At 39.2% G+C, this 25,311-nt stretch overlaps 1 long non-coding RNA gene across 1 annotated transcript in view; it reads right to left on the bottom strand.

Annotated features, from left to right (window-relative positions):
• The window catches only part of LOC144456369 (uncharacterized), a 90,354-nt gene that overhangs the window by 21,291 nt on the left and 43,752 nt on the right, over nucleotides 1-25,311 (bottom strand). The gene's annotated exons all lie outside the window — the stretch shown is intronic.

Raw genomic sequence — 25,311 nt, 5'->3', positions numbered from 1 at the left:
TGACAGTACAGGCAGTGTTCCACACCTGTGGGCCTGTCCCCCTGTCCCCCACCCGCTCAGTGCTGTAAAGAAGGAAAGAAAATGCATTTTCTCATCTCTTTTTGAGGCCAAGGTTGATTGTTTAGTGCCATGCATCATTTGGTTTCTTTTTTTTTTGTTCTTTCCATCAACAGTGTTGTTGTATAAACATATTTTCCTAATTCTGCTTACTTTACTCAGGATTAGTCATGTAGGTTTTCCCATGTTTCTCTGAACTTTTCATATTCATTGTTTTTTATGGCAAATAATATTCCCTTCCAATCAATCGTCGCCATTTGTTTAGTCATTCTCCAAACACTTGGTAATTAATTACTTTGTTTCCAGTTCATTGCTACTGCCAAAAAATGTTATCATGGATATTTTGGGATATATGGTATCTTTCTTTTCTGTCTGACATCCTTGGTGTATGTATCTAGAAATGGGATCTCTAAAACAAAGAAAATGAACATTTTAGTTACTTCCTTGGCGTAATTCCAAGTTACTTTCCAGAATCATTAAACCCATTCACAATTCCACCAATAGTGAATGAGTGTCCCTTTTTGTGGTTCCTCCAAAACTATTTACATCTGTTGTCATCTGCCAGTGACCTCTCAGTTGTCTGATCCAATGCATTTTTCTCAGTCCTCATTCTCCTTTGCCATTCTGTAGCATTTGATATTGTTGACCACTCTCTCTCTCTTTCTCTTTTTTGCATATTGTCTTCTTCTTTGGCTTTTTATACTGTTCTCTCCTACCTTTCTGGCCACTCATTAGCTTCCTTCACTGATTCACATCCTCCTCGTAACCCTCCAAATGTCATTGTCCTTCCAAGGTTCTGTGCTTTGCTTTTGTCTCTCCTGCCTTTAAGCTCTCTCCTTTGACAATCCCATCTATTCCCATGGTTTCAATCACTCCCACGCAAATGATTCCCAAAAGTAGATATCCAGCCTAAATACCTCTCAAGAACTTCAGCCCCGTATTTGAATCTAGGTCCACCAACTCTAGGTTAGTTAGGTGATGTGGTGAATAGAATAATGAGCCTGGAGTCAGGATGACTCATCTTCCTGAGTTCAGATATGGTCTTCAGATACTTACTAGCTGTGTGACCCTGGGCAAGTCACTTAACCCAGTTTCCCTCAGTTTCCTCATCCATAAAATGAGCTGGAGAAGGAAATGGCAAACCACTCCAGATTCTTTGCCAAGAAAACCCCAAATGGGGTTACAAAGAGTCAGACATAACTGAAAAATGACTGAACAACAACAGCCACTGACTAAATTTGATTCTCTTTCCACTGTTCCTTGTTACCTCTATCTGGGCTATCATAATAACTTCTATTTCATCCCCTGTTTCTGGTATTCGCTCTCTCTAATTTATTCTTCACATAATTGCCAGAATCATCTTCCTAATGTGCAGATCTGACTAGGTGACTCCCCTGCTCAAAAATATTATGTAGTTCCCCATTAGATAATGTCTCAGTTCCTAAGCTTGGTTTCTATGGACCCCTTCGATCCAGCTCCAAACTGTCTTACCAGTCCTACTTGACTCTTCTTGTACAGCAGCACCTGTTTGCGCCTGCCATTTTTTCTTCCACTTGAAACAGCACCAAGGCCGTCACTGAGGAGGTGTAGTGAGGCTGCTACAGTAACCTGTGTGCCTCTGCTGACAGGAGGGTAGGCAGCATGTATCCACGCAACTGCATGTTTGCTGAACCAGTCCTTTTAGGGTGTGGAGGGACCATTTGGCACCTGAGGCATGAAAAGCCCAGCCAACAGAAAGTTGGTGTTGGAGGTTTTACTAGAGTTTTTACTGCCCAGAGGGGAAATGCCTTCCCCATCTGGTGTGGCAAGTTGCCATGGTGATTGCAGAGGAAGAGGAGGAGGAGGAGGAGGAGGAGGAGGGGAATGGTGTTTTATCTGATTCAGTATCCTTTTTAACTTCAGAAATTGTTATTTTAAAATCTCTGGTTATCAGTTATTTTTTATTGCATTTTGTGGTCAATGAGTACCTTACTGTATTTTAAAACTCTTCTGTCCTCAGCCTGAATCACTAGATTAATCTAGGTTAGTCATGGCTCAGAATAACTACTCTCTTGCATGTACTCTATGTTCCAGGCAAATTGAACTACTAACTTTCCCCCATCTCATCTGACCTGCTCCTACTTCTGTAGAATTAGTCCTCATGTTCCTTCTTGTCTTCTTTCATGGCCCATCTCAATTGTCCCCTATTCCATGAAATTTTCCCTGAACCACTTACCGTTAGCTGAAAGAATCAGTCTCTCCTTAAATTTTCTTAGAGTACTTTGTCTGGAAAAATGCTTGTGTCTGGAAAAAATTCCCTGCCCAGGAAAAGTCTTTGTCCCTTTCAAATTCTACTTATAAATTTATTTGCGTACATGACATGCCCCCCAAATTATATTGTAAACTCATCAAGGAAGAGGATTGTGTCTTCTTAAAAAATCTTTATATCCCTAGTGTATGGTACATTGCCTCGTACATATCAGATGCTCAGCAAATGTTTGGGTAACCCATGCCTCACAGTTCATTTGCATGGGACTGTTCTTACTGGTAGATACTGGTTATTCAATGTTTTAATGCCTGGCAAACTCTTGGGAGAGGAAAGATACTGGTCTTCTGATTTCTAGCTTCTAGAAAGAAGAGATAAGGTTTCATATTCTCTTTAGGTCCCTGAAGGGAGAGAAAGACCTTGGGAAGAGGTCAACATGTAGAGAACCCAGCATCTGATCATGGCCCTTTCTCCAGCTTATTATAAATTCCTTTGGGGAATTTCCTCTTAAGTGAGATCTAGGACTCTTTTGGCCAGGCTATGCTATTTCATTCCCAATGGATAGAGTTTATTCACTCTGTGTATTATCTGGTATATATTCTTATATGTATACTTTATCTCATTTCTGCTTGCTATTGGCTTGGATAAATGGGTTTGTTTGCTATTTGCCATGTGTATTCAATGTGGAACTGGCATTTGGTGACAGAGAATCAAGCCTTGGATAGCTTGAGGCACTTCCCTATGAAGGAATAGTGATCTGGAGTTCAGCTTGAATATAAAAATTGAATATAAAAAATTATCCTAGACTAATAATATTACTATGCTATAATTCTAGCTTGGTATTCTTTCTTTGAGGAGAGCAGAGCGGCTAGCATCTGGCCCCAACTTCCTGCTCCCTTCCTGGCAGAAATCAAGGTCTCCCTTTGGAGAATGATGGGCAGAGAAGACCCTAGAGATTTTAATGCTTCCTAGAGATTCATTTGTTGTTGTAGTTTCATTTTTCAATCATTTCTGGCTCTTCGTGACCTCATTTGGGGTTTTCTTGGTAAAAATACTGGAGTGGTTTACCATTTCCTTCTCCAGCTCATTTTACAGCTGAGGAACTGAGGCAAACAAGGTTAAGGGATTTGTCTAGGGTCACATAGCTAGTAAATGTCTGAGACCAGATTTGAACTCAGGAAGATGAATCTTCCTGATTCCAAACCCAGTGCTCTATATACTGTGCCACCATACCTTCCTGCAAGCCATATCCAGACACATATCGTGAGGATACACACAACCTATATGGGCAACACACATCCACATCCACATGCACACACATACCTACATTTACCTGAATTTTAAAGCCTTACCCTCAGTCAATGGAAAGAATGTTATGTTTGATTGTTAGAAACTAGTTAAAGAGAAGTGGCAACATTTCTAGCAAAGGAAAGAAAATGGACTTGGATTGATAGGTTTAAATCCTGACTTATAAATTGCATGATCCTGAGCTTATTCACCTTCACCTTCAGTGTCCTTACCTATCCAGAAAAAAAGTATAATATTTACATTACCTACCTCATAGGATATTTGTAAGGAAAGAATTTTGTGAATGTAATGGGAGACAGTACAATGAGGGTCCAATCTTCCAAGGGGTTCTTAACCTAGGGTCAGTAAACTATTTTTAAAAATATATTGGTAACTCTATTTCAATATATTGGTTTTCTTTGTAAGTCTATGTAGTTTATTTTATGTGTAACCCAAGACACAAGCTCATTTGCATATGCCTCTATTGGTAGAGAATTCCTCAGAGCTCTGCATTAAGGGCAGAGTTGGTGAGCGCTTAGGAGAATGAGAGATCCTAGTGCTTCTTGTTCTCGTCCCTAGAGAGGACACACATATGTTTCCAGATTCCAGGGAAATGTCCCTAGAAAAAGAAAAAAAAACTGCAAGAAGAAGCCCCAGCTTACTACACTATAGACTTTTGAGAATTTCCATTTGGTTAAAATTTGAGCCTCTCTTAGTTGAGCTAAGATTTCTCACTGAAAGTGGGATAGCTCTTTCCCTCTATGTATTATCTGGTATATTTTAGTCTGTATAACTTCTCTGCCTTCTGTTTGTTTCTGGCTTGGAAAAATGGATTTATTTGCTATTCACATTTGTCTTTGTGTAACTGGTTTCTGGTAGAAACGGAATCATACCTTTGGATCTAGTTTTGAGACATTCTTTCCTTGCTAAGCAATAACCGTCAGAAGAGTGGTTTGAACCTAACAATTGATTCCCTGATACTAATTATACTGGGAGTGGGGAGATAAATATAATTCTAATTTGATACCTCCTCTCTGAGGAGAGCAGAATAGCCAGCCTCCTATCTCTAACCTTCTGTTCCACTCCTGGTAGGAATCAAAGTCTCCCTTGGAGAAGAGTGGGCAGAGACGTTCTACAGATATCTATTCATACTTCTCTGTGAGCCGCAGCTAGAGAGATCAATATGGACACACATAAACTCTACATGGTCAACACAATATACATATATATATATACCCTACATAGGCATTTAAAAGATTATTCTTATAAGGGGTCCATAGACTTCACTGAACTGCCAAAGAGGTCCATGACATTAAAAAAATGTTAAGAACCCCTGCTTTAGAATGAGCTTGGATTTATCCATCCAGGTGAGTTCTACAGAACATGTGCAGGTATTCCCTGCCTGGTTTTAATCCAACATGTGGAACTTTGGGTAGCCAGTTTCTAACCATGAGTAATTGTTACAGTGTGATGATAAAAGCTTTGTATTCAGAAAAACTGATGACTCAGGAGCCACTGAACTTGAACTAAGTTCCCCTTACAAAAAAAAGACAACCGGCAAATCTCTCATGTTCTTCCTTTCTGGAAGTTAGTCAAGCAACCATTTGGATCTGCCAGGAGGAAGGAAGGGTGATTATCATTATGTCCATGAGCACAAGGGTCTTCTGTTTATTTCTTATTTCCCAAATCTTAGTTCCCTGAACTAAGTTTCACAAATGGAATCCACAAAACCATATCCTTGTGAACTTTGAAAGAGTAAGTAAAGGTTCCACGTCCAACTGGAGCTAGGAGAAGAGTCCATGGAGGCAGTAGTGGTGGATGACATAACACAGGAAGTCCTTGCAGACAGATATGGAAAGTCGATCTTGGGGAATGGTAACAGCAACAAGGAGCATGACTCCTCACCTGGAGAGAAGTGCTGGCTATAGACTCTAGAAATGCAGTGATACTTATTGACCAGAAGAAAGTTATTTCTAAGGGGAACCTCAGGAGGATTTCATGAAGGGAGAAAAACACTTGGCCACATATGTTTTGTATACATGTGCCTCATTTCCTGTGTATTTTAAGTTGGGTTTTCACTCTCCCCAAAGTCCTTGTGTGTTTAAGGAGAGAATAAACTACGTGGTTGGGGGTGGGGAGGGTGAGATATTTTGTGACAGTTATTCTTTCAATACCTCCTCAGTTAATCCCAATTGTAAAAGTTAATAGAGTTCTATTGGTTTATTGATTAATGGGCAGCAAACCTGATGGGGACTCAGAAGCTAGAGGCAGCGAGGTGTGCTCAAGCTTAATGCAGTTTCTACATAGCATTGATTCCACCAAGTTCATGCCTAAAAGTTCTCCTGACCTTCTCATGAGGACATAGCCATCTCCAATCTCCTTCAATCAATAAATATTTATTAAGCGCCTACTCTATGCCAGGCACTGTGCTAAGCACCAGGGATACAAAAAGAGGCAAAAGACAGTCCCTGCCCTCAAGGAGCTTACAATCTAATGGAAGAGACAACACACAAATATATACAAAGTTAACTATATACAGGATAAATAGGAAAAATTAACAGAAAGAAGGCACTAGGGCTAAAGGCACTTAACTAGGGTTAAGGAAGTCTTCCTGTAAAACACGGGATTTTAGTTGAGACTCAAAGGAAGCCAGGGAGGTCAATGGTCAGAGAAGAGAAAAGAAAGTATTGGGGGCAGCTAGGTGGGGCAGTGGATAGAGCACCGGCCCTGAATTCAGGAGGACCTGAGTTCAAATCTGTCCTCCGACACATAACACTTAACCAGCTGTGTGACCCTGGGCAAGTCACTTAGCCCCATTGCCTAGCAAAGAAGAGAGAGAGAGAGAGAGAGAGAGAGAGAGAGAGAGAGAGAGAGAGAGAGAGAGAGAGAGAGAGAGAAAAGAAAGTATTCCAGGCATGAGGGACAGCCAGACAAAATGCCTGGAGCTGAAAAATGGTATATCTAGTTTGTGGAACAGCCAGGAAGCCAGTGTAACTAGATTGAAGAGTACAGTTTGGGATTAAGGTATAAGAAGACTGAAAAGTTAGAAGGGGGCTAAGTAATGAAGGGCTTTGAATGCCAATAGAATATTTTGTGTATGCCCCTGGAAATAACAGGAAGCCACTGAAGTTTGTTGAGTAGGGGGTATGTGTGGCATGGTTGGATCTGCATTTTAGGCAAATCACTTTAGTGGCTGAATGGAAGATGAATTGGAGTGGGGAAGAGACTTGAGGTAGACAGACCCACCAGCAGGTTATTACAATAATCAAGGCATATGGTGATGACACTAGAGTGTCAGAAGAAAGAAGGGAGCATTCATGAGAGATGTTACCTCTCATGGTCGGAAGAGACTGCTAGGACAGAGAGGAAGGGCTTATTCCCTGACAGAAGTGAATTTAACCCTTTCTAGTAAATAAACAAGAAGAGAATTCTAGAGAGACAGCAATCTTGACAGATGAATAGTAGGACTGTGTTCCAGAACTAAGAAGTCAAGATTAACTGTTTTGGTTAGAAAGAACTGTGGTTTTTCTCACAGCTATAACATTGTAAATAATTATTTATGTCTTTGTGTTATTATTGGTTATATTGTTAAAAATTATATAAACTAACATATTTAATCAAGCCCAAGAGATTTATAATTTTTACAAGGTAGAGAGAGATGGTTATACTTATGGGAAAAGACATTTCTCCAGCAATAACTGAGATGGTGATCAGAGTTAATAAACCAAAGACAGAAATGTTGCAGTCTTAATTATTCATAATGAAATATCCAAACATATTTCTGAATCACCTTAGGACTCCAGATGATGAGAATGAATGTGGTAATGAATCAAGCAGCAGAGTAAGATGTGATCACCCAAAATCGGTTCCATGTGAGGGTAGTCAACACTAAAACTCTGTTATATTATTCATATTCCATTCTTATGAGAAGAGTGCAAGAAGAAAGAAAAGAGGGGAGAATGATATTAGATTATATTTTTCTCCCAGACTTGATGGTGTGGGGGGATGGGGGGAGCTGGTCGGCTGGCTTGGCCTTGGTGACCCATTCCTATAGCGCTGATCTTGACTCCTTCATAGTACTTCAGAAGGGAAAATAGAAATAGTCCCCTGGGACAGAACATGCTAGGTAGGCTTGTTCCTCCATTTCTCCTTCTAGATTTTACAATCCAATAGTTCAGTTCCTGTTCAAAAACACATCTACAAGTTAAATTATAGTATTTTCTTCTTAGAAATGCTTGCTTGCTAGGAAATTGCCATTGCTTTGGATCTGTCTCTCTCTGTCTCTCTGTCTCTCTGTCCCTCTCTCTCTCTCTCCACCCCCCTCTCTCTTTCTCCATTAGCACCCATGAATTCAACTATCATTTCTATACAGATGACTATTCCCAAAACTACCTGTTCAACTTTCATCTCTCACCTGAATTCTAGTCCTAGCCACATTGCCAACTTCAAGCTTGACGATCTCCCCCTAGATGTCCCAAGGGCATCTCAATACATAAGAATAATAATAGCTAGCATTTATATAGCATGTTAAGGTTGGCAGAGTGCTTTACAAATATTATTTCATTTAGTTCTCAAAACAATCCAGTGAAGTAGGTGCTATATTTATCCCCACTTTACAGTTGAGGAAACTGAGGTTAAGTGACTTGTCCAAGGTAACACAGCTATTTAGGGTCTGAGGATAAATTTGAACTGAAATTGAAGATTTTTGTGACTCCAGGTCCAGCACCCTATTCACTGTGCCACCTAGCTGCCTACTCAACATATCCAAAACAGAACTCATGGTCTTTCCCCTTACATACATTTTTCCCACTAACTTTTCTGATAAGGATGAATACTGTCTTTCCAGTCACCTAGATTCTCAACCTAGGAGTCATCCTTAACTCTTCACATTCCCTTACCCCCTTATCAAATCAATTGCCCAATCTTGTTACTTTCACCTCCTCAACATTTCCCCACTCATATATAACACAGCCACCCTACTCTAAACGTTTCTCTCCCCTCACCTGGATCCCTAATTGGTCTCATCATATCCAGTCTGTCTCTTCTATATATCCTCCTCTACACAGGTGATATTCTTAAAATGTAGATCTGACCATATCACTCCTCTGTCCAGTAAGCTTCAATAACTCCCCATTGCTTTTAGATTCTTTGACATTAACGTTATGGCTTCAGCCTATCTGCCCAGGCTAATAATACATTACTTCTCTCTCACACACCCACATTCCAGCCTTCTTACTGGTCCTTTTACACAACATTCCATCTCCTGTCTTGGCACAGACCCGTCCTCTTGTCTCAAATGCTGTTCCTTCTTACCTCAACCTCTGTCAACTCCCAGTTTCCTTTAAGGTTGGCTCATCATCCATCACCTACACAAGCCCTCTCTTGATTCTCCAAGGTGTTGGTGGCATACATACCCATCAACCTAGTTGTTTGTGATACACACATTCCATTAGATTGTAAGCTCACTGAGGGTAGAGGCTGTCAGTTGTCTCCTTCTGTATCCCTAGCACTTAACAAAGTGCTTGACACATGGTGCATGCTTAATAAATGTTTATTGACTGATTGACCCCAAACAAAAATCACTTTTTATCTATTTTGTGTTTATTTATATGTGAACATAATGCTAGTGCCTTAATACTGATGCCTTCCCTCCAAATTTGTCTCCAATTTATCCTGTGTATATTTTGTTTGTACATAGCTGTTTGCAGATTGTCTTGAGAACAGGAACTATTTTCCCACTTTTCTTTGTATCCCCAGCCCTTAGCACAGCTTCTGGAACACCATAGGTGCTCAATAAATGTTTATTGATGTGATATGACTTGAGTGTATTGTATCTTATGCGTAGATTGTAAACTGTTAGAAGCAAGGACTGTATCACTTTTATATTTTTATCACCAGTGCCGAGCACAGCATTTGGCACATAGTACAGTAGGAGAACAAATGCTTTTTGATTGGTCTATTGACTTGTTTTGCTCCCACTCAGAGTTCCCTACAGGAAACCTCAAAATACATTTTGTTTTTTAGTGCACATGTCAGGTATCAGAATGCCCTCATTCTGCCTCAGAGGAAAAGCAGAGAATACACAAACAATTCCTCATAACCCTATCTTTTCACAGAAAGTTAGATTTTGAGACTATTGAACTTGGAGTTGTTAAAAAGGCAAACCTGAGAATGATGCTACCCAGTAATTTCCCTTTTTTCTCTAGAATGCTGGGTTCCAGAACTCTCAAACTTAAGTTGTTAGAGAGGAGCCCTAAGGTTGCATTGCCTGGGGACTCCCTCTTCTTTCTTTAGAATGCTGGGATCCAAGAATTTCCATTTCTTGGCCATGCCTATAATGTCCTCCCTCCTCATCTCTGCCTCCTGCCTTCCTTAGCATCCTTGAAGTCTCAACTGAAATCCGATTTTCTAGAGGAAATATTTCCCATTCCCTTTTAATTCTAGTGCCTCTCTTACTTCTTTCTTCTTTATCCTATTATTTATTTGCTTGTTCTCTCTCTTAATACAATTGAAATGACAACACCACCTAAATCAATGTACTTATCAGTGCAATAACAATCAGACTACCAAAGGATGACCTTATAGAGCTAGAATAAAAATTAAGAAACAAATTCATTTCGGGGAACAAAAGGTCAAGAATCTCCAGGGCAATGGTGGGGGAGAGGGGAAACGAGAAGGAAGGGAGCCTAGCAATACCAGATCTCAAACTATACTACAAAGCAATAATAATCATAACAATTTGATACTAATTAAGAAATAGAGGGGCCAATTAGTGAAACAGTATATGTAATTATATCTAAATGTATACATAGTTATATATAATCTGAAACAGAAACACAATATATAGAAGCAAATGAGCACAGTAGGCTAGTATTTTATAAACCCAAAGATTCTAGATATGGAAGTAAAGATTCATTTTTCAACAAGAACTTTTGGAAAAACTGGAAAATAGGCTGGCAGAAAGTAGGTATAGACCAACACCTCATACTACATACCAATATAAGCTTTAAAAGGATACGTGACTTATACATAAATGATGATGTTATAAATAAGAGGAACAAGAAGGAAATTTATTTGTCAGATATATGAATGGGGAAGAATTCATGGTCAAACAAGGCAGAGAGAAAGTAACAAAAGGTACAATTGGCAACTCTGGTTACATAAAACTGAAAAGGTTTTGCACAAACAAAACCAATGCAGCTCAAATTAGAAGAGAAGAAGATAAATAGGAGGAAAATAATCTTTTCAGCATGTTTCTTTGATAAAGGTCTCTCTTTTTTTTTTTTTTGCTTTTTGGTGAGGCAATTGGGGTAAAGTGACTGGCTCAGGGTCATACAGCTAGTAAGCATCAGATCTGAACTCAGGTCCTCCTGACTCGAAGGCTGGAGTTCTATCCTCTGCACCAACTTGCTGCCCTAAAGGTTTTGTTTCTAAGATATATATGGAAATGATTCAAATTTCCAAGAATAAGAGCCATTGTTCAATTGATAAGTGGTCAAAAGATATGGACAGGCAGTTTTCAGAAAAAGTAATCCAAACTGTCAAAATCCAGTGAAAAATGTTCTAAATCACTAATAATTAGAGAAGTACATGTTAAAAACCACCTTAATGTTCTACTTCATATCCATCAGATTGGTAAATTTGACAGAAAAGGAAAATGATAAATTTTGAAGGGGCTATGGGAAAACAGGTAAATGAAATTTACTGTTGGTGGAACTGAGGAGTGGCTCAGCTATTCTGGAAAACAATTTGGGATTATGTTCATAACCTTTCAAACCAGCAATACCACTATTAGGGCTATACCCCAAAGAGAACAAAGAAACGAAAAGGAACCACATGTACAAAAATATGCCTAGTAGCTCTTTTTGTGTTGGCAAATAACTAGGAAACTGAGAGGATGTCCATCAGTTGGGGAATTGTTAGGCACGTCATGGTATATAAATCTGATGAAATACTATTGTGCTATAAGAAGAGAAACTTGGGAGGACTTATATAAACTGATATGGAGCAAAATGAGCAGAGCCAGGAGTACAATTTATACAATAACAATTTTATAAAAATATCATCAAAACAAACAACTTTGAACACTTAAGAACTCTGATGAACATCAACCAGTCATAATTCTATAGGAATTGTGGTGAAACATGCTACCCAACTCGTGATTAAAGAGGCAATGGACTCAGAGTACACACGTAGGTGTGTCTCAAATTTGTGTGTGTGTGTATGTGTGGATTTGGATTTGGCCAATGAAGAGATTTATTTTGCTTAACTATACATATTCGCTACAAGGGCTTTATTTTTCTTTCTCTTTTCCCAATGGGGGAGGAAGAACTTATCAATAACTGTTATATACTACCAAGAGATTGAGACAAAGCCATCACAAAATAAAGCATTTGCTAGCTGTGTTTGAGTAGGCAAAGAGCTATTATGTGGAGGAGAGATTCAATTAGTTCTGTTCGGCCTTGGAAGACGAAATCAGGAATCATGAGTAAAACTTTCAAGGAAGCCAATTTAGACTTGATGTCAGGAAAAACTTTTTAATAGTTATAGCTATCCAGAAGTGGAATGGGCTGCCTTGAGAGGTGGTGGGTTTCTTTTCCTTGAAGGTCTTCAAGTAAAGACTGAGGACCCATGATCTCTAGACCTCTTGAACTCACAAGGTTGCCTCAGCATGAATACAGCCATCTCAAGATTGATCACTCAGGGGGCAGCTAGGTGGCAAAGTGGATAGAGCACTGGCCCTGAAGTCAGGAGGACCTGAGTTCAAATCTGGTCTCAGACCAAACACTTGACACTTACTAGCTACATGACTCTGGGCAAGTCACTTAAACCCAATTGCTTTAAAAAAAAGAAAAAAAAACTTTGATCACTTAGGATAAGACAGAGAAATACAAAGCAGAAGAGGCAGCCAGATGCTCATGGTTAATTTAAGCTCCCTTAACTTATCCCCGCTCTAACTGCCATATGGAAGCAGGGCCAGAGTACCAGAGCACATGCCCTGGTACTCTTGGAATGGACTAGATCAGAGGGGTCAAACACATTGTTTTCAACACTCTAGAATGTGGCCTGAACTTTTTTTTTTTAATATAAGGCAATTGGGGTTAAGTGACTTGCCCAGAGTCACTCAGCTAGTAAGTGTTATGTGTCTGAGGCCAGATTTGAACTCAGGTCTTCCAGGGCTGGTGCTCACTAAGCCACCTAGCTGCCCCTTAAATTATATTAAAATGTAATTGGCAAACATTTAACAAAATAAATAAAAATACAATAAAACAGATAATGTTAATACATGGTTTTCTAAGTCAATATATGGTCACAGGAATCTTTATGTATTAGTTTCGTGGTCCTTTCTATTTGAGTTTGACACAACTGGACTAGATAACCCTCATAAGTTGGGAGAAGCCAGACTAATTCTGACTCCAACTCCAGTATTCATTCTACTATGCAGCAGAGTTGGTGATCAACATTTTCAGCTCAGTATTTTATTACCAAGAAAATTCATAGATTTGTTTATCTAAGATGACTGATTTAATCTGTAAGCTTATCAGATGCTTAGGGAACAGTGGAATGTAAACACCTTGAGGAGTAGCGATTATATTTATGTTCTAGTATTTATTGTTATTTCTACTGCCTAGGAAAATTACAAGAATCTTGCACATAGTTCTGTGGATTTGGGATCTCATCAATATGGGTACACCACCTCTTCTAATGCTACAGATTGCAATCCAACCATCCCTTTTCATTCTATGTATATCTTGTTCAAGTTTTGCCATAAATTTCCCATAAGCCTGATGGAGGATTTCCTCTGGATACCTTGACATTGCATGGATACAAAAAAAAGAGTACACTGGCTATGTAGCTCTTGCTTTACGACTAGTCTACCTCCTTTTCCAGGCACATATTTCTCTGACTGTATGCTTTATACCATTTCTTCTGCCCAGTTCTTCACTGGTAATACATTGCAACCTATGCATCCAATCGTACCCTTCTCCTTTGCTCTTTGGGTGTCTTACAATTTCTTTAGAAATTGATATTTCATGACTTGCAGTAGAAGAACATAAATTTTTTAAATGGAGAGGGATTTTTTAAGGGAGAATCTTGGAGTCATTAAAATCACCATATAATTTCAGCTCACTTTCTTCCTACTCAATTCTAGGCAAAATTTACTGTCTATCTAAAGTGTCTGTCCAAAATTTACTCATTGATGAACCAAATCTATGAGCTGGTAAATCTCAGTTGAGACAAATAACACTTTTCATCCACTTTGTTTTTCCTAAGCAGCACAACTCTAAATATTGGTCGAATTGAATAGGATAACTCACAAGTAATTTATTCAGATAGATTTACTGTGTTTGACAGAAGCTTTCAAAGGATAAAGCTAGGTTCAGTTGTAAAAAGCAGAACAATTTGGAATAACATCTCACTGGGGGTTACCTTAAAATGAAATATCCCACATACCAACTTCTTATGGAGTGGGAAAGTAAACTTGACCCATACTCCAGACCAGTCCCTGTTGAATCTGGCATGAGAACCCAGGCACTCCTTTCTCCCAGCTTTTGGCTCTGGTCTTCCCAGCTCACACCTCTCCCTGGGGCTGAGAGAGGCTCTTTTATCCATGAGAACATTAAATCAGCCTCGTGAGCAAAGAGGCAGTATCTGTGCCTATGAATGAGACCATACAGGTAAGTGGTGCCTCTGTGCCTCACATAGATTAGTGCCCAGGCCAAGTTTACCTTTCTTTGGAAAACTCTTAATGTTTCCATTGTCTGATCCTGGTGAGTTCAAATTAATTCATCTTAATTAGGTGTCTGAGTAGTGTTGGGTTTTTTTCCTCCTACCAGTTTCTGTGTTATTCTTTGTTTTAGAAGCCAAGGGGAAAAAGCTCTTAGAGTCGCAGCAAACTATCTTTATATTTACATCTAAGAAGGAGCCAACTCTAGGTAAGTAACTAGCTAGGGAGTTAGGACATATGAGTCCTGGTGATGCCTTATTCCTGTACAATAAAAAAAAAATCTACAGCTCAGTCGCCCTGTGCTCCTGGGTGGGTCAGGTAAGGGTCCTGTGGTATGGGAGAAATTGCTAAATGCTAGGTGCAGGTGACCTATGATTTTAAACAAGTCAAAACTTCAAAGCTTCTCTTAGTTTCTTCAGCTGTCCAATGAAAAAAACATACTTATGCCATCTCCCTTAGTGGGTTGATGTGGGGATCAATTAAGGAAGGAAATAAACATTTATTAAGCACCTACGATGTGCCAGGCACCATGCTATAAACTTTACAAATATCTCATTGGATCCTCACAACACTGGGAGATAGGTGTTATTATATAACCCCCATTTTACAATTGAGGAAATTGAGGCAGACAGAAATTAAGTGATTTATCTAGGATCACACAGCTAGTTATGCCAGATATGAACTCAGGGCCTTTTGGCTCCAGGCCCAGTATTCTATCCACTGGGCCCACCTAGCTACATCTATGAGATGGGAATGAGATAGAAGGGAAGGTACTTTGAAAATTTTAAAGCACAATATATGATTTATGAGATTATTTTTTTTGGTTTTTTTAAGTCTTTTTTTTTATTAATTTATTTTGATTTATCAACAATCACTTCCATATGCTTTTGAGTTGAAAATTTTTCTCCCCCTATGAGATTATTTTTGAAGAAAAAAAAACCCAAACAGAAATTTCCACCTGTATCCAACTCCTATCTAAATCTTGTACTTATGTCCTTCGAGGCCTAGCTCAAGTTTCACTTCCTCCAAATTCACTAAAAAGTCACCTTCCTGCTTCCCACTCCTTTTTTTCAAAAGCATTCTGTTGCAGCAAGTGGAAGGAACTCTGGAGTTCAAGACAGGTGATCCGGGCTTGAATTCTACTTCAGACACTTAACAGGCAAGGCCCAAGCTCTCTGAGCCTAAGTTTCCTCATCTGGTACATGAGGAAACGAATACTTGCACTATTTACCTCACAAGGTTGCTGAGAGGAAAGCACTTTGTCGACTGTCAAGTATAATATAACTGTGAGTAGTTGCTGTTGTTACTGAACCTAAAGATGTTTTGAGGCAGTGTGGAGTGGGAGCCCGAAGTCCTAGCTCTGCCACTGTAGTGGGAAGAACGTCTACTAGGGTCCTATCCATATAGCCAGGACTAAAAAGGTGTCCTCACAACCTGTTCCATTCAGGGTGCTATGGCTTTAGCCACTGATGAGCCATTGATGAAGTGTTCTGGTTGCCTAGGATATAAAAGGTCTATTCCACAAGGATAGGGGACCCCTCCTAATTGAAAGATTTGCTACAGCCCTATGAGTCAATACATTCTTCTGACTCAAAGGGTTTCTGTGTGTAGATAAGTGTCGTTGTGTCTATCTGAACCAATTCTGTATCCTTTCTAAATATCCTTTCCATGCCGCTGCTAAATAAATTTCCTTTTTGCTAAATGTTAGGTGGCCTATGATTGCTTGGCTTTGAACCAATCTCAAACCCAGTCCCGAGTTAAACCTGGCCCCAAAATGCCACTTACTAGACCTGTGGCTGTGGCTAAGCCACAGTTTCCTCATCTGTAAAATAGGGCACTATTATTTTACAAAAGGGGAAACAGAGCCTGAGTGAAGTCAGGTGATTTGCCCAGGGTCACATGGTTAAATGTCTGAGTCAAGATTGAGAACTTAGGGTTGCCCGACTTCAGACCCAGTACTCTATCCATTGTGCCATTTTGCTATATAATGGTTAATGTGTTGTGTGGTCAGGAAGATCTGAGTCCCAATCCCGTCTCTGGCATTTACTAGATGTGTGTCTAGGGGTAAGTGTCCATTTCCTGTATCTGTCAAATAGAGATAATGATTCCTATAGTAGCCACCTCACACAGTTGTTGTGAGTTGTAAAATGCTTCAAAAATCTTAAAGTTTGGGGGCAGCTAGGTGGTGCAGTGGATAGGGCGCCGGCCCTGAAGTCAGGAGGACCTGGGTTCAAATCTGACCTCAGACCAAACACTTGACACTTACTAGCTGTGTGACCCTGGGCAAGTCACTTAACCCCAAATGCCTAAAAAAAGAAAAGAAAAAATCTTAAAGTTGTCTACAAATGTCAGTTATTATGATTGTTGGCTTTAGCTTAGCATTCTCTTTTTGAGTTATTTTTGGATCTAGATTCAATCTTCCAATGTGTTAGTTTTCTCTTCCAGCTTCATGTCACTTGCAGAGCTGATAAGCATGGCGTCTATGCCTTCATCCAAATGACAAAATCCACTTTGGCTTTAGAGAGGTAACACGTCATAGAAAAAAGTGCTAGATTTGGAATCCAAAGACTAGAGGTTTTATTCTAGCTCTTTTACATACTCACTATGTGATCCTGGACAATTACTTATGATCCCTGATCCCCAAATGGGGATGCCTAACTTTAAGGGTGTTTCCTAACTTAAAGGATTGTTGGAAGAAAAATGCCATGTAATCAATCAACACATATCTACTAAGCACCTAATATTTGCCAAGCACTGTGCTAGTCAGTGGAGACGCCAATATAAAGAATGAAACAATCCTTACTGTCAAAAAAAGGGAGAGATATATTGGGAAATAAAAGTAATATAGAGACAAATATAAACATGGATATAGATATGGATGTATACATAATTTTTTAAAAATAGAAATATAAACTTGTATTCCTAACGAGAAGGTACATGTTTCAGATCAGGTCAAGAAGCTTTTATTAAGCATCTACAATTTGTCACATACTGTACTAAGCACTGGGGATGCAAAGATAGGCGAAAATATGGTTCCTGACTTCAAGAAGCTCTTCATCTAACAGAGGAGACAAGAAGCAAACAAGATATGCATACTGGATAAATTGGAGATAATCAACAGAAGGAAGGCATTAAGGGGAACTGAGAAAGGCTTCTTGCAGAAGGTGAGATGTTGGTTGAAACTTGAAGGAAGCCAGGAAAAGAGAAAATGTTTGATCCTTTTTTTTTTTAAGTGTACTTTCTTTTCTTGGAACCTGGAACAGTCTTAGGAGATCTGAAACATATGGCCATCTTACCTATGTGCCAAACATCCCATGGGTTACTTTGGTACAATAGTAACTTCAGTGGTTCCTTGAAGAGCCAGATTCTCACCCCTACCTCAGACCCAGTATTACAAGCTCTGTCTCTCCACACTTAGTTATTTTCATGCAGGTCTCTGGGCTACAATTTGGGGCTGGTGAGAGATGTTCTATCCCTAGCTCTTGAAATCTGAGGCCCTTTGTTATTTTCAACAAGCTGTGGCAGCCCTAGTTTCTCTGACAATCTGCCTCAACCCCTCCCTGTTCTAGGGAGAAAAGGAAAGCATCCCAGTCCATTAAAATATGGTAGACCAAAGGCCTGGCCCTTTGAAGTCAGGAAGTACCACTCATCCAAAATCTGGGAATCATAGAAATGGGAATGGTCCAGAGAGATCACCTGATCCAGCTTGTTGCTGAAATGGAAGGAAAGCCAAGGACAGTGGAACATTTCTCCAGGCAGAAGGCAAACAGCCAGACTGGGAAGAAAGCATGTTACCCCAAAAGGGAAACCATCAGACTCCTTTGAAAAAGCATTCTTCTTCCTGATCCCTTATGTGACTATTTAAAAATAACTGGATTTTGCACAATAAAAAGCAATTTCCTTAAGGCAAAAGGATACATTGGCAGGGGCAGAGGGGATTGCAGTAGACATATCAGATAAAGATCTGATATTCAGAATCCATAAGAAATTGGTGCATATCTATAAGAATCATAATACATACTCTCCAATGAAGCAATGGTTTAAGGATATGAATAGAAAATACAGGAAAATATATAAAACTGCTTAATAACCAAATGAAAACATGCTCAAACTCCCTAATAATTAGAGAAATGCAAATCAAAGTAACCTTAAGATAACATCTTACACTCACTAAGACAGCAAAAATAGACCCAAAAAAGAGAGAAAAAATATAACAATAGAATCACTACGTCAAAGGGTATGATCAACTTTGCGATTTTGATTGTTCTCCAAAATACTTGGAGCTGATAGCCAAGAGAAAACATTCATCTGTTGTTGGTAAGACAGCAAACCGATACAAATACATAATTATCAAATTAATAGTTATAATAATAACTGCCATTTATATAGCACTTTAAGGTTTACAAAGTGCTTTAAATGTTAACTCATTTGAACTCTGCTGAGGTAGGTGCTATTATTATCCCCATTTTTAATAAGGCAAAACTGAGGCTGAAAACAATTAAGTGACTTGCTCAGAGTAATATAGCTAGTAAGTTCCTGAGGCCAGATGGGAACTCAGATCCTTTTGACTTCAGGTCCAACACTCTATCCCTCATACCACCTGACTGCCTCATTAAATTATTTGTTATTGATATTAGAGTTGGAATAAACATTAGAAACCAGCTAGTCTAACCTTTTCATCTTGCAGATGAAGATACTGAGTCCCAAAGAGGTCAAATGACTGGATTTAGAGTCAGAGGACCTGGGTTTGAATCCCAGCTCTCCTACATGCTACTTTCCTGAACTTACGCAAGCCTGATCCTTAGTTTCCTCATCTGTAAAATGAACCTAGATCTATGATCCTAGGACCTCTAAAGTCTGTTCTAAACCTTGCCCAATGTTCCAGGATTGGATTCAGGATTAGACTGTACTAATAGAAGCAGGATTAAAAATTAATTTCCATTTTCCCTGTTAGATCTATGGATAAGGGAAGAGATTATGACCAAACAAAAGATATAGAGGATCATAAGAAGTTTGAATAATTTTGATTACATGAAATTAAAAACTTTTTGCACGAAGCCAATGCATCCAAAATTAGAAAGAAAACAGGAAATCGGGAAAGAATTTTATATCAAGTTTCTCTGATAAAGAACTAATTTCTCAAATATATAGGGAACTGAGTCAAATTTATTAAAATAAGAGCCATTCCCCAATTGATAAATGGTCAAAGGATATGAACAAGTTTCCAGAAGAAGAAGTCAAAGTTATCAATAGTCACATGAAAAATGCTTGCAATTTCACTGGATGAGAGAAATACAAATGAAAACAATGCTGATGTGCCACCTCACACCTATCAAACTGGCTAACGTGACAAAAACAGAAAATGACAAATGCTGGAAGAGATGTAGAAAAGCAGGAACACCAATGCACTGTTGGTGGAACTCTAAATTGGTCCAACCATTCTGACAAACAATTTGGCACTCAACTCAAAGGGCTATAAAAGTATGCATACCCATTGATCTAGCAGTACCATTACTGAGTCTGCATCACAAAGAAATTTTAAAAAAAAAGGGAAAGGACCTATTTGTAAAAAAAAAAAAATTGTTCTTTTTGTGGTGGCCAAGAATTGGAAATTGAGGGGATGCCCATCAATAGGGGAATGGCTGAAAAACTATATGAGTATGGTGGAATACTCTTGTGCTATAAGAAATGATGAGCAGCATGGTTTCAGAAAATCCTGGAAAGACCTATATGAACTGAGGCAAAATTCTCAGAGCCACCCTGGTTACTTTCATAGTTCAGAGAACAAATAAAGAAACCAGGTATCCTGTGTATTAAAACAAGGAGTTCTTGATTAACCTCTGAAAGCCCAGAAAATATGACCCCAGGAAAACCCTGGGACAGCTGAACCAGAAGAAAGATGGGGCGCAGCCGTCCAGTAGCCCAGGCAGCTTGAGGGATTAATGGGAAAGGCTCCTCTTGTCCTGAGGGAAGGGAAGCAGTACAAAATAGGAGGCCTCCCAGCAAGCTAGTGGACAGCCCCACTTCAGCATACCAGGAGGAGATCCTGAAGTCCAGGTGGTAAAGCAGGCACATACCAACACCAGGACCCCCAAGTGCCTCAGTGAGGGCAGGGGAACCAGTGGAAACTAGCTTGGAAAACCACCAGGTGCCTGGGCATTCTACAGCAACTGGGTCTCCCAGGGCCTCAGCAAAACTAAGGGAAGCAGCATGCCAAGGGGCCCCAGGTGGATAAACATCCTGTAACAACCATCTGAAAGAAGCTGAACAAAGTGAAAGGAAGGAAAGGCCTGGGTAAGCAGGAAATCTCCAGGAGCCACACTACCCGATCCTACCCCTAGAATTCCAGTGTTGCTGATTTCAGTCCAACACCAGGTAAGCTGCCAGAACCCCACAGCCTCCAACTGACAGCATCGGAGGCCCCAGCACACAAAGCCAGTGACCAGTCCCTGGGCTCCCAACACAAGAAGCTTGGCTCAGTGCCCTCTGCTCCCCAGCAGGAGAGCTCAGTCTCTTTATAGGCCAGGAAATAAGCAAACACTGTGAGCAAAAAGAAACGTATGATAGATTCTTATTATGGGAAGAGTGAAGAGCAAGGCAGAAATTCTAAAGATGACAACATAGTCAACAAACCCACATCTGGAACCTCAAAAGAGAATATGAACTGGTCTCCAGCCCAAAAAGCCTTCTTAGAAGAGCTCAAGAAGGATTTTAAAAGTCAAATAAGAGAGGTAGAAGAAAAAAATGGGAAAAGAAATGAGAGGTATGCAAGAGAGAGTCAATAGCTTGGAAAAAGGACAAAAATTAACTGCAGAAAATAAGTCCTTAAAAAATACAATTGGCTAACTGGGAAAAAAAAGTACACTGAAGAAAACAAGTCCCTAAAAAATACAATTGGCCAAATGGAAAAGGAGATACAAAATCTAATAGAAAACAATTTGTTAAAAATTAGAATTGAGCAAATGGAAGCTAATGACGCTATGAGAGAGCAAGAATCAGTCAAAAAAAACCCCAAAAGAATGAAAACATAGATGAAAATGTAAAATACCTCATTGGTAAAACAACTGACCTGGAAAATTGATCCAGGAGAGACAATTTTAAAATTATTGGTCTACCTGAAAATCATGATGAAAAAAAGAGCCTGGATAGTATCTTTCAGGAAATCATAAAGGGAAACTGCCCTGAGGTCCTAGAACCAGAGGGTAAAATAGCCGTAGAAAGAATCCACCTATTACCTCCTCAAAGAGATCCCAAATTGAAAATGCCAAGGAATATGGTAGCCAAATTCCAAAATTACCAGGTCAAAGAGAAAATACTGCAAGCAGCCAGAAAGAAACAATTTAAATATCATGGAACCACAGTCAGGATTATATAGGACCTTGCAGCTTCTACATTAAAAGACTGTAGGGCGTGGAACATGATATTCCGTAAGGCAAGGAGCTTGGATTACAACCAAGGATCAACTACCCAGAAAAAATGAACATGATCTTTCAGGGGAGGAGATAGATATTTCAAACCTTCTTGATAAAAAGACCAGAGCTCAACAGAAAATTTGATCTTCAAATACAAGACTCAAGAGAGACATAAAAAGATAAACAGGGCAGAAAGAAACAACATGTTATTAATAAGGACAAACTGTTTACATCCCTACAAGGAAAGATGACACTTGTAACCCTTGAGAACTTGTAACCCTTGTAACTACACCATGTTAAAGGGGTATACCTAAAGGGTGTGGGTATAAGTTGATTTTGATGTCATGATTAAAAAAGATCTAAGCAAGTGGGTTAAATGGATCCAAGTAAATGGATTAATGTGATCTAAGAAAATATACTGAGAGAAAAGGAAAGGAGGAGTTAGACAAAGGTAAATTACATTACTGGAAAAGGCACAAAAACCTATTACAGCAGAGGGAAAGAGGGGAGGGAGATAAGCATTGTTTGAACCTTACTCTCATCAGATTTGGCTCAAGAAAGGAATAACATAATCAGTTAGGTACTAATGTTGATAGACTTAACCCTTCTCAGCAATACAAGGATCTAAGAAGGATCTCGAAGGCATCATGTTGGAAAATGCTATCCACATCCAAAGAAAGAACTATGGAGTTCGAATGCAGCTCAAAGCATACTATTTGCTATTTTTTTTCTTCTGTTGTGTTTTGTTTCCTCTTTCTGGTGGTTCCTCCTATTCATTCTAATTCTTACTTACAACATCACTAATGTGAAAATATGTTTAATAGGAATGTGTATATATAGCCTATATCAGATTGCATGCCATCTTGCGGAGGGAGGTGGGGAGGGAGGGAGAGAAAAATTTTAAAGTCAAAAGCTTATGGAAGTGATTGTTGATAAATCAAAATAAGTTAATTAAAAAAAAAAAGAAAGAAAGTAAGGAGTCCTTGATACTCTCTTAGGATTGATCCTACCTTTTCCTGAGCTAGTAGTAGCATTTATAAACTATTGCCTCTCTCACCAACACAAGACACATCTAGCCCCCATTCCTGTTACTTGACTACAAAGTGACTAGAGGCAGTTTCAAATGCTTTTGATTGAACCTTTGAGGAAGCCAAGAAAACTCTTTGTCCTTTAAAAAAAAATTTAGCAACTACTCCAAAACTGCACAAAACTGTACCCAAAGGGGTGTGGCCACACTGGTCATTCTTTTAATCAGACTTTTGATCAGGTAGCCAGGTTTTCATCTTGCTCCAGTGCTGCTCTGGGGCAAGGAGATGGGAGGGGATAGTATCTCTTTAAAGCGGTGTCTTTGGTGAGTTAGACTAACAAGGAAAAATAATTAACCATTCCAGAAAGTTCATAAAAATGGATTGAGGGCTCTATTTTATGACAAACAGATGACTCCATTTCCCCTGACCTTTATCTTTCTCCAGAAAATTGTCCCTGTTCCCTTTTTTCCTCCAAAATAAATACTTTGCTTGACTTAAGGAGACTGATTCATTTCTCTCATCCTAGGCATTTTAGACAGGAGTTAGGGAAGAGACTTGAGACTCAAATTCAATTTAAAATACATGTACATTTATATAATGGTGAATATACACAAGCACAACAGAATTTATCCATCCAAAGGAGGATTATACCATTTAAAATAATTACCACAGGAAACCATCATTCTATGTATTTCTAGAAGTCTTCTTTGGTAATCTCCCTCAGAGCCACCAATATGTTCTCATAAATATCCTTAATAGTGGCAGGTCCTCCTACATGAAGCATTTCCTGATACCCCCATTTTCCAAGCTCTTAATCCTTTTTTAAATAGCATGCATTACTTTGTATATACTTCATAGTTACTTTATGGCAGCCACAGTCCAGAGTTAGGAGATATATATAGATATATATATATATATATAGATATCTATATATATATATAGATATCTATATATAGATACATATAGATATATCTATATATATCTATATATAGATATCTATATATAGATATATCTATATATAGATATATATAGATATATCTATATATAGATATCTATATATATATATAGATATCTATACATATAGATATATCTATATATATCTATATATAGATATCTATATATAGATATCTATATATAGATACATATAGATATATCTATATATATATACACATACTGCTAGTGGTTTCTCTTAGTCATTGTGGTGGTGCATCTTCTCTTCCAAGGAGGTGTAGCCTCCTGAAGGGCTACTGGCACTGACTAAGTTACTCCCAACCTCTTGAACTCACCTGGGCTGGCAACATACATTTCTTAGGAAGATTATTGGCAACCTCAGGGAAAGAAATATGAAGCTGAAGAGGCAATCAGAGATTTGAGGTGAAATCTCCAGTTTATCTATGGAAACCCTTCCCTACATCAGGTTGAAAGTCCAAGGCAGAGAGAGGCTGCCTGAGTCTCAAGTGAAAGAAAGAGTCAGAGGAGAAGTTTTTCTACAGCTCTTATAGCCACTAGGGTAGAAGAAGGATGTAGCTCTTTCTGGCTTAGTCAGCAGTCATCTTTGACACTACCCTCCAGGCACAGGGACCAAGGAGGAGCTAGGGTGAAAATAACTGTTTCCTTGGGAAATACACAAGTTCAGCAGATCAAGGGAGATCCCCTAGATTATCCCCATTTTATTTGCTGTTGTAAATTATTTCTGATAGCATATAAACTGCTCCAAGGCAGGGAGTCTTCCCACCACACCTAGTACAGTGTCCTGCACAAGGTAGGTATTTAATAAATATTTATTGAGGGAGAGGGGAGTTAACCTGTGATTTCATTGACATAGGGAACTCCTGCTTAGGAAACTCCCTCTAGCAATGTAGATTGCCACCTACTCTCAATTTATAATCTTAGAAAGTTGCCTGTCTCAATCACCAATCCTCTTTGACACAGCCTGATGTCTTCACAGGGACTCAGGGACCATTTCCTCCACATTCAAAAGCACTTCAAACCTCATACCACCATTATAATGATCATATTGACCAATCCAGAATCACTTTTTGAAGAGGTATAGAGAGAGGCTAAGTAACTTAGGGAGGGTTGTGGCCATTTTATATTGTCAGAGTCAGGTCTTCCTGACACCATTACTATACCATGACATCTGCAGCATTTCCAGTATCTACCAGATTAGCATTCCTCCATCTGCATGGGTGAAGAGCAAGAATTCCACAGTATAGTACAGTCCCAAGAGAGCTGAATCTGATTGGTGTCAGAAGGCTTGGGTTCAAATACTAGCTTTTCCACTTGTTACCTGTGTAACCTGATTTAGTCACTTAACTTCTCATTTGGGACTCTTGTCTCAAAGTCCATTGGTATGGGCCAGGAGTGAGGAATATGCAGCCTTGAGGCCACATGTGGCCTTCTAGGTCCTTGGGTGCAGCCTTTTGACTGAATCCAAGTTTTACAGAACAAATCCTTTTATTAAGGGATTTGTTCTGTGAAGTTTGAATTCAGTCTGGGCACTTTCTTTATCGGAGGAGATGAAAACCCTACCCTGTGTGAAGGGTAGGGTGG

Source organism: Phascolarctos cinereus, unplaced genomic scaffold (genome assembly GCF_003287225.1).
Source record: "Phascolarctos cinereus isolate Bilbo 61053 unplaced genomic scaffold, phaCin_HiC Scaffold_3;HRSCAF=262, whole genome shotgun sequence".
NCBI lineage: Eukaryota > Metazoa > Chordata > Mammalia > Diprotodontia > Phascolarctidae > Phascolarctos > Phascolarctos cinereus.
Note: the sequence above shows the minus strand (reverse complement) of the source record. Positions and strands in the feature narration are given on the sequence as shown.